This window comes from Cannabis sativa, chromosome 8 (assembly GCF_029168945.1).
Source record: "Cannabis sativa cultivar Pink pepper isolate KNU-18-1 chromosome 8, ASM2916894v1, whole genome shotgun sequence".
Classification (NCBI taxonomy): Eukaryota; Viridiplantae; Streptophyta; class Magnoliopsida; order Rosales; family Cannabaceae; genus Cannabis; species Cannabis sativa.
In genome coordinates this window covers 42,929,333-42,937,528 of record NC_083608.1, presented here as the reverse complement: position 1 = coordinate 42,937,528, position 8,196 = coordinate 42,929,333, and the positions used below count along the sequence as shown (strand labels likewise).

General features: G+C 34.6%; 1 non-coding gene across 1 annotated transcript; it reads right to left on the bottom strand.

Moving 5' to 3' along the window:
* Window positions 1-4,542: 4,542 nt before the first annotated feature.
* Window positions 4,543-4,649, bottom strand: LOC115721636 (small nucleolar RNA R71). The gene has a single exon (XR_004012643.2). It is a non-coding gene; the product is annotated as a small nucleolar RNA R71 (small nucleolar RNA).
* Between the last annotated feature and the right edge of the window lie 3,547 nt (window positions 4,650-8,196).

Sequence of the window (8,196 nt, the reverse complement as noted above, 5' to 3'; positions counted from 1 at the left end):
TTATTTTATTTTATTACTTTTACATTCTACTAAACTAAAATATCACCTTAAAAACAATACATATTATACATTTAAAACAAAATATATATAAAAAAAAAGAAAAAAAAAGAGAGAAAAACTTAATTTAATCCACATTTTCTCTTTCTTTCCCTCTAGTTTCCTTTTTACCAAACATACTTTTCTTCTTCCTTTCTCTTCATATTTCTCTCTAATTTATCTATATCAATTTTAATGCTACTCATTTTATTATGACTAGCACATAAATTTAAATTAGATGAGCTAGAGTTAGAGATTTCAAGTGAATCGTTTAAAGGAACATTCACAAGTCCTTTAATATCAAATACTTGTTATTAAGGATTAAACTCTCCTTAATTTTGGGGACATTCTTCTTCTAAAATTGCTAATTTCTTGTTCTTGGTTTACTTTGAATCCGTTGTTGTGCTCTGATACCATTGTAAAAAATTAGCTACGTTTCTAATCCTAGATCAAGAAATTACATTTACATGATATCAAGCTTATTTATTTTATTCAAAAATTGGTATTATTGCAAATTTAAACCTCATGCCTCCATGAGCCCTAAAACAATAATAACCCAAACAATAAATCCCAATGCTTCTCGATCCAAACCAACCCTAACAAAAATACAAGTTCTCGGAGATTAAGGTTAGATCAACCTTTGAGAATCCTAAGAACTCTCCAAACACTTTAGGGTTAGCGATTCACACACAAATCACAAAACAAATCCAATCCAAACACATTATACAAAGAGATTGAGTTAGGAAATACAAATAGAATAAAGAACACACTAATTTCTCTCAAAGTTCACCCAAAATTTTGGCTATGTCCTTGCTAAGCTCGCCACTGAGATACTTGAGTTTTCACTATCAAATAGGTATGAAGTTACATCGACTTCATTGATTTCTAGTCACAATCATTGATTGATAATCAATCTTTACACATTTTGAGTTTTCTTTATGTATTTCTTTTACAACAATTTCTTCTAACTTTCTTTCTTTGTTTTCTTTCAACAACACGAATCAAGCTCTTTCTCTAGATGTTCTCTCTAACGTCGCTATATTCCTCTCTTCTTTCATTTGAGTTTTATATATGTTGTAGAAGAGTCGGTTGAGACTTGCTCCTCAACTGATTTTTGGCAAATGATACCTAAAGGAAATTAATTCTTACATTAATAATACAGTATCAATGATAAATAGAAAAGAGTGGTAAAAGAAGTACGGAGGAAGTTGGAAGGTTGCAAAGTTTTATGGTTATATTAAAAATATGAAAATTATATTTAAAAATGTTAACAGTATCATTAATGTCTAATATTGCTTAAGGTATCATATTGTTATTAGTACAATTAAATTTTAAGGTATCATATTGATGTCTAATACTGCCTAATACTAATGCTAGGCTCTATTTTTTATTACCTGTCATAACAAAGTTGCTAACAGATTATTAAAAAAAATTATATTTTTAAATTAAATTAATTATAATTAACTATATACTTAAAATAAAATAATTTTTTTTAATTAAAATAAATTTTTTATAAAACTAATTGGTAATTGTAATTAAAATTAATTTAAAAATAAAATTAATCTTAATTAATATTTTATAAATAAACAAAATATATTAATAAAATAAAATATTGTTAATAAAAAATAAAATAAAATAAGTTAGTATTAAGTAATGGGTAAATACCATTTTAAACCATATATTTTACAAAAGTTATTAACCGGACTTTCTGTTTTGTTAAATGATAAAATATAAGGGTGTTCATTTAATCCAATCCGCACTATTTTGCTCATAGTACATCCGATCCGCAATAAGATTCTATTGTTATATTTGACAACAAGACATTTGTTACTTACACACAATAAAGTATTGTACAAATATCTATTATAATAATTATGAGTGCTTTTATAATGTATCTTTTAAAAAATATACTGATAAATTCTTTATTTATTTTTGGTATTTAGAATTTTTTTTTATGTTTAATTATTTAAGATATTTTATAAAATTTTAATAAATTTAGAATAATTTACAATATAAAAAAATAGTGTTCAAACAATTTATTTTTATATGCGTGCAATACATTGTTTGAACTTTATTTTTTTTAGCGTTTTTGAATTTTTTTAAGATTTTGTAAGATATCTTAATAACTATAAAGTACATGACTACGAGAAAAAATTTGACGAAAACATTATTTCGGATACCAAAACAGATTTGGGTGCATTAGTGGAGTGCATGGTAAAATTTTCCAATAATTATTATCATTTTGTAACAAAATATTTACAATAAATTTTAGGGAAATTATCTCATATACTGTTTTTTTAACTTTTTTTTTTTTTTCAAATTTATGGTTTGAGTTTCTAAAGTGGTTGCAGCGCTAGTTGTAATAGGGGTTTCTATACGATTTTTTTGTTGTAATTTAGGTTGCAACACTAGTTGCAATAGGAGTTTTTATGTAGAATTCCCTAAAAATACAAAAAAAAAAAAAAAAAAAAAATTGTTTTAAAGTGTAAAAATGAAAAAACCCCTAAATTTTATATATTAATAATATTTTAAATAAATAAAAACATCTTCATAAATAAACTCAAGTTTCATCCATTTTTATTTTCTTTTCCTATATACATAATTTATATATTCGCCATGTGTATGCTGCTATTTTATAATATTTTTACTGTAGTTTTTCTTGTATTATATTAAATAATAATAAAAAAGAAACTAATATATTAATATATGATACAAGATTTTTTTTAATATTATTTTTTGAATTAGATATCTAATATAGTTATGTATGATTTAACATAAATTTTGATTGATAAAATGCTTAAATTTATTTATTATTAATTTTTAATCAATATAAGAATGCACAAATACTCAAACTTCAGCTCAAGACATATGGAACACAATAATAATAAGATAGTCTTAATAGATAAAAATTATTTTTAATATTTGTTACAAAATTATTATGAAATTTGAGTTTATTTTTGTTAGGCTATTTTTAGCCTATGTTTTGGATCCAATTTATGTGCGTTTTTAGCTGTGTTGGGACGGAATTACGCTTGTTTTCTATGTTTTCAGGTTCTTTGGAATAAAAGAGATCTCGGGTGCAGAAATTCGTTAAAAGACGTGCTGAGCCGAAGAAAACTCAATTTTTGAGCAATTGTGCATATCTGGCCGCGGCTAAACACAACTTGGCCGCGGCTAGATCTCGGAAACTCAGAAGGCTTCAGTCGCCGCGGCTATGAAGAGGCTCGCCGCGGCGAGTTACGAGATACAGAGAGCACCCAAATTTGGCGATTTCTAGCCGCGGCGAGAGGAAGCTTGGCCGCGGCGAGATCCCGTACGGACCAGGGGCATTTTCGTCCATCGAACCCTAAATTTCAATTATAAATAGAAAACTGCGATTGGAAGTCTGGGGGAGCGATGAGAAACCCTAAAACACAGCTGAGAGCGGCAGGAAGAGCATAGAGATTGAAGTGAAGATCCAGAATTCATCCACCAACAGTTCTTTTCTTTATTCCTTTTTAATTTATTTATGTTGAATATTGCTATAGGAATGGTTATGGATTTGTTTCTGAACTAAATTTCCCTATTGTCTCATCTTGCTCAACTTTAAATTGTGTTATTAAGTTTTCTGAATTTCTTTCATATTTTACTGTTTTTAAATCATAATTGCTTTCGATTTACCGAATAGAATCATAAGTATAATTTAGTGGTACTTAATCCAATTCCCTGTGGGATCGACCTCACCTGTGTGAGATTTACTACTTGATTGCGTATACTTGCGTAGTGTTTAAAATTATAGCAACAAGTTTTTGGCGCCGTTGCCGGGGAATTGTTAAAGATTAATATTACATAAAATTATACTAACTTCTACTTTGGTATATTTTCTCTTGCTGATTTTTCTAACCTTTTTCTTGCAATATTTTCTTGATTTATTTCAGGAATCCTAAGTGCATGCGCCGTCAAGGACAAACAGTCATATTACCAGTTGATCCTGAAATTGAGAAAACTTGCAGGAGGAATCGAAAGAACAAGAGGCAAGAAAGAGTTTCAGCAACTGCTGAAACATCAGAGATCATGGCTGCGAATGTGAACAATAATGCTGGAAACAATGGGGGTAATAACGGTAATAATGGAGGTGCCGTGGAAGATCAAGCTAATGGCCGTAGCTTGAGAGATTACATTCTCCCTACTCTGACGGGAGTGCAGTCATGTATCAGGCCACCGGCAGTGGATGCAAACAATTTCGAGATTAAGCCTGCCATCCTTCAAATGGTGCAGTCTTCAGTTCAGTTTGGTGGTCTCCCTTCTGAAGATCCTAATTTGCATCTCTCGAACTTCATGGAACTTTGTGAAACTTTTAAGGTTAATGGAGTTAGCGATGATGCCATTCGACTGAGGTTGTTTCCATTCTCGCTCAGAGAACGAGCCAAGAGTTGGTTGAATTCTTTGCCACCTAACTCTATTGCTACATGGAATGATCTGGCAACAAAATTCTTGTCAAAGTTCTTTCCTCCAGCTAAGTCTGCAAAGCTAAGAGGAGAGATCAATAATTTCTGCCAACAAGATAATGAATCTCTCCATGAGGCTTGGGAGAGGTTTAAAGATCTGATCAGGAGGTGTCCTCATCATGGTATAGAGAAGTGGATCTTTGGTTCACAACTTTTATAACGGGCCGGGTTGGTAATACTAGAACTTTAATAGATGCAAAGGCGGGCGGATCTTTTATGAGAAAAAGTGCTAATGAAGCGTATGATCTATTGGAGGAGATGGCTCTAAACAATCAGCAGTGGCCAACTGAAAGGAGTCAATCTAAGAAGGTAGCTGGTGTGTTAGAAGTTGATGCCATCACAAAGTTAACAGCTCAGGTTGAGGCATTGACTAAAATCATTGCAGGGCAAGCTAAGCAAGCCCAAATTGTTTGTGAGTTATGTGGAGGAAGTCATCACTTTTCGGAGTGTCAAGCAGATGTGGATGATTTGCCAATGGATGAAGCTAAAGCCATTGGGAATTTTTCACAGAACAACAACAACAACAATTATGGGTTCAACCAGAATAACAACCGAAGAAATAGTGGGTTCTATCAACAGAGAAATCAGAACCAACAGTTTAATCAGCAACAAGCCTCTGGTGGAAGTTCTAGTTTGCAGACAGATTTACTGCTCCAATTCATGACTGAAACTAGATCTTCAATTAAAGACCTTCAGACTCAGATGGGCCAGCTAGCAACTCAGGTAGCAACCCGCCCTCAAGGGAATTTGCCTAGCACAACTGAAGTGAATCCCAAAGAAAATTGCAAGGCAATTACCCTGAGGAGCGGTAAGAAGTATGATGGGCCCGAGTTACCACAACCAATTGAGGAAGACGAAGAAATAAATGCTCAACCAGTGCAAACACCAACACCAACAGCAGAAGGCTGCGACGGCCCAGCAGCACCACCACAGTCTCCACCAATTAGTATTGATCATCATGTAAAAATACCCTATCCTCAGAGGCTCAGAAAGTCAAGCTTAGACAAGCAGTTCACCAAGTTTCTAGAAGTCTTCAAAAGACTTCACATTAACATTCCTTTTGCTGAAGCTCTAGAGCGAGATGCCAAGTTATGTGAAGTTTATGAAGGAAATTTTGTCAAAGAAGAGGAAGATGGAAGACTATGAGACAGTGGCTCTAACTGAAGAGTGTAGCGCTATTCTACAGAAGAAACTCCCTCCAAAACTCAGAGATCCAGGGAGTTTCACTATTCCTTGTACTATTGGTAAAATTGAAGGGATAAATGCACTATGTGATTTAGGAGCCAGTATTAACTTAATGCCCTTGTCAGTGTTCAAAAGATTGCAGCTAGGTGAAGCAAAGCCAACTACTGTAACTCTTCAATTGGCAGATCGATCGCTAGCTCACCCTAGAGGAGTCATTGAGGATGTGTTAGTAAAGGTGGACAAGTTCATCTTCCCAGCTGATTTCATTGTTCTGGATATGGAAGAAGATAGTAATGTTCCTATCATCCTGGGGAGACCTTTCTTGGCAACAGGGAAAGCACTAATTGATGTTCAGAAAGGAGAGTTAAAGCTAAGGGTACAAGGAGATGAAGTTGTATTTAATGTGCTCAAAGCAATGACCTATCCTACGGCTAGTGACAACTGTTTTGCAATTGATGTGGTGGACCAGTTGGTGGAGACAAAGACACATGCTGAAGATCCTCTTAATCTGACTTTGGTACAAGAAGAGGTGGTGGAACAAGATGGTAAGGAAGCTTATGAATATGCTTTGTGGCTCGATTCTTATGGACCGCTGAATAGAAAATATTATGAAGAGTTAGGAGTCATACCAACAAAGCCTACCCCATCTACTGAAAAGCCTCCTCAACTAGAGTTAAAAGTCCTACCAGAGCATCTCAGGTATGAATATTTGGGAGAAAATAAGACACTTCCTGTTATTGTGGCTTCTTCCCTATCTTCTGTAGAGACAGATAAGCTATTACGGGTTCTAAGGAAGCATTCAAAAGCCATTGGATGGACTTTAGCAGATATTAAAGGGATCAGCCCTTCAACTGTAATGCATAGAATCTTAATGGAGGAAGGAGTGAAACCAACCATTGATGCACAACGTAGATTAAATCCACCAATGAAGGAGGTTGTCAGAAAAGAAGTCTTGAAGTGGTTAGATGCCGGGGTAGCATATCCTATTTCAGACAGTAAATGGGTGAGCCCAGTCCAAGTTGTTCCAAAGAAAGGAGGGATGACGGTGGTAAAGAATGAGAAGAATGAACTCATCCCAACCAGAAGCATCACGGGATGGAGAATTTGCATTGACTACCGAAAACTCAACAAGGCCACAAGAAAAGATCACTTTCCACTCCCATTCATTGATCGAGATGTTAGACAAGTTGGCGGGACAAGAGTACTATTGTTTCCTTGATGGATACTCAGGGTATCACCAATTAGCTATCGCACCGGAGGATCAAGAGAAAACAACATTCACATGTCCATATGGTACTTTTGCTTTTCGACGAATGCCATTTGGGCTGTGCAATGCTCCAGCAACATTTCAGAGGTGTATGATGGCCATATTTTCAGATTTAATAGAAAAGTGCATCGAGGTGTTCATGGATGATTTTTCAGTGTTTGGCTCATCGTTTGACCAATGTCTGAGCAACTTGGAATTGGTTTTAGCAAGATGTGAAGACTCTAATTTGGTGCCGAATCGGGAAAAGTGCCATTTCATGGTTACGAAGGAATAGTCTTTGGGACATAAAATCTCAAAAGAAGGTATTGAGGTTGACGAGCCAAAGTATCTACAATTGAGAACTTGCCTCCTCCAGTTTCAGTTAAGGGAGTTCGAAGCTTCTTGGGTCATGCTGGGTTTTATAGAAGATTTATCAAAGATTTCTCCAAAGTGGCCAAACCGCTATCCAATCTTCTAGCTAGTGGAGTACCTTTTGAATTTGGGAAAGATTGTCTTGAAGCATTCCAAATTCTCAAGGAGAAGTTAATCTCGGCACGTGTGACTACACCAAACTGGGAATTACCTTTTGAAATCATGTGCGATGCAAGTGATTATGCTATTGGAGCAGTTTTGGGACAACGGGTTGACAAGGTATTCAGAACCATTTACTATGCAAGCAAAACCTTGAATGATGCCCAACTAAACTACGCTACTACAGAAAAAGAGATGCTGGCTATAGTGTTTGCGTGTGACAAATTTCGACCCTACTTGATTGGCAATAAAGTGATAGTGTATACAGATCATTCAGCAATCAAATACTTGATGACTAAGAAGGATGCCAAACCACGACTGATTCGATGGGTTCTTCTTTTGCAAGAATTTGATCTTGACATAAAAGACAAGAAGGGTACTGAGAACTTGGTGGCAGATCACTTGTCAAGACTAGAACTGGAAGAAAGCCAGCATACGAAAGAGGTACAAATAAATGAACAATTTCCCGATGAACAACTCTTTAGTGTGAGGGAAAGTCTTATGGTACCATGGTATGCTGATTATGTTAACTACTTAGCTGCTAATATCACTCCTCCTGAGCTATCTCGTCAACAATTAAAGAAATTCTTTTCCGAGGTAAAACATTACTATTGGGAAGAGCCAATCCTCTACAAACACTGTGCAGATCAGATAATAAGAAGGTGTGTGCCTGAAGAGGAGATGTACTCTATTCTTAATCACTGTCATGCT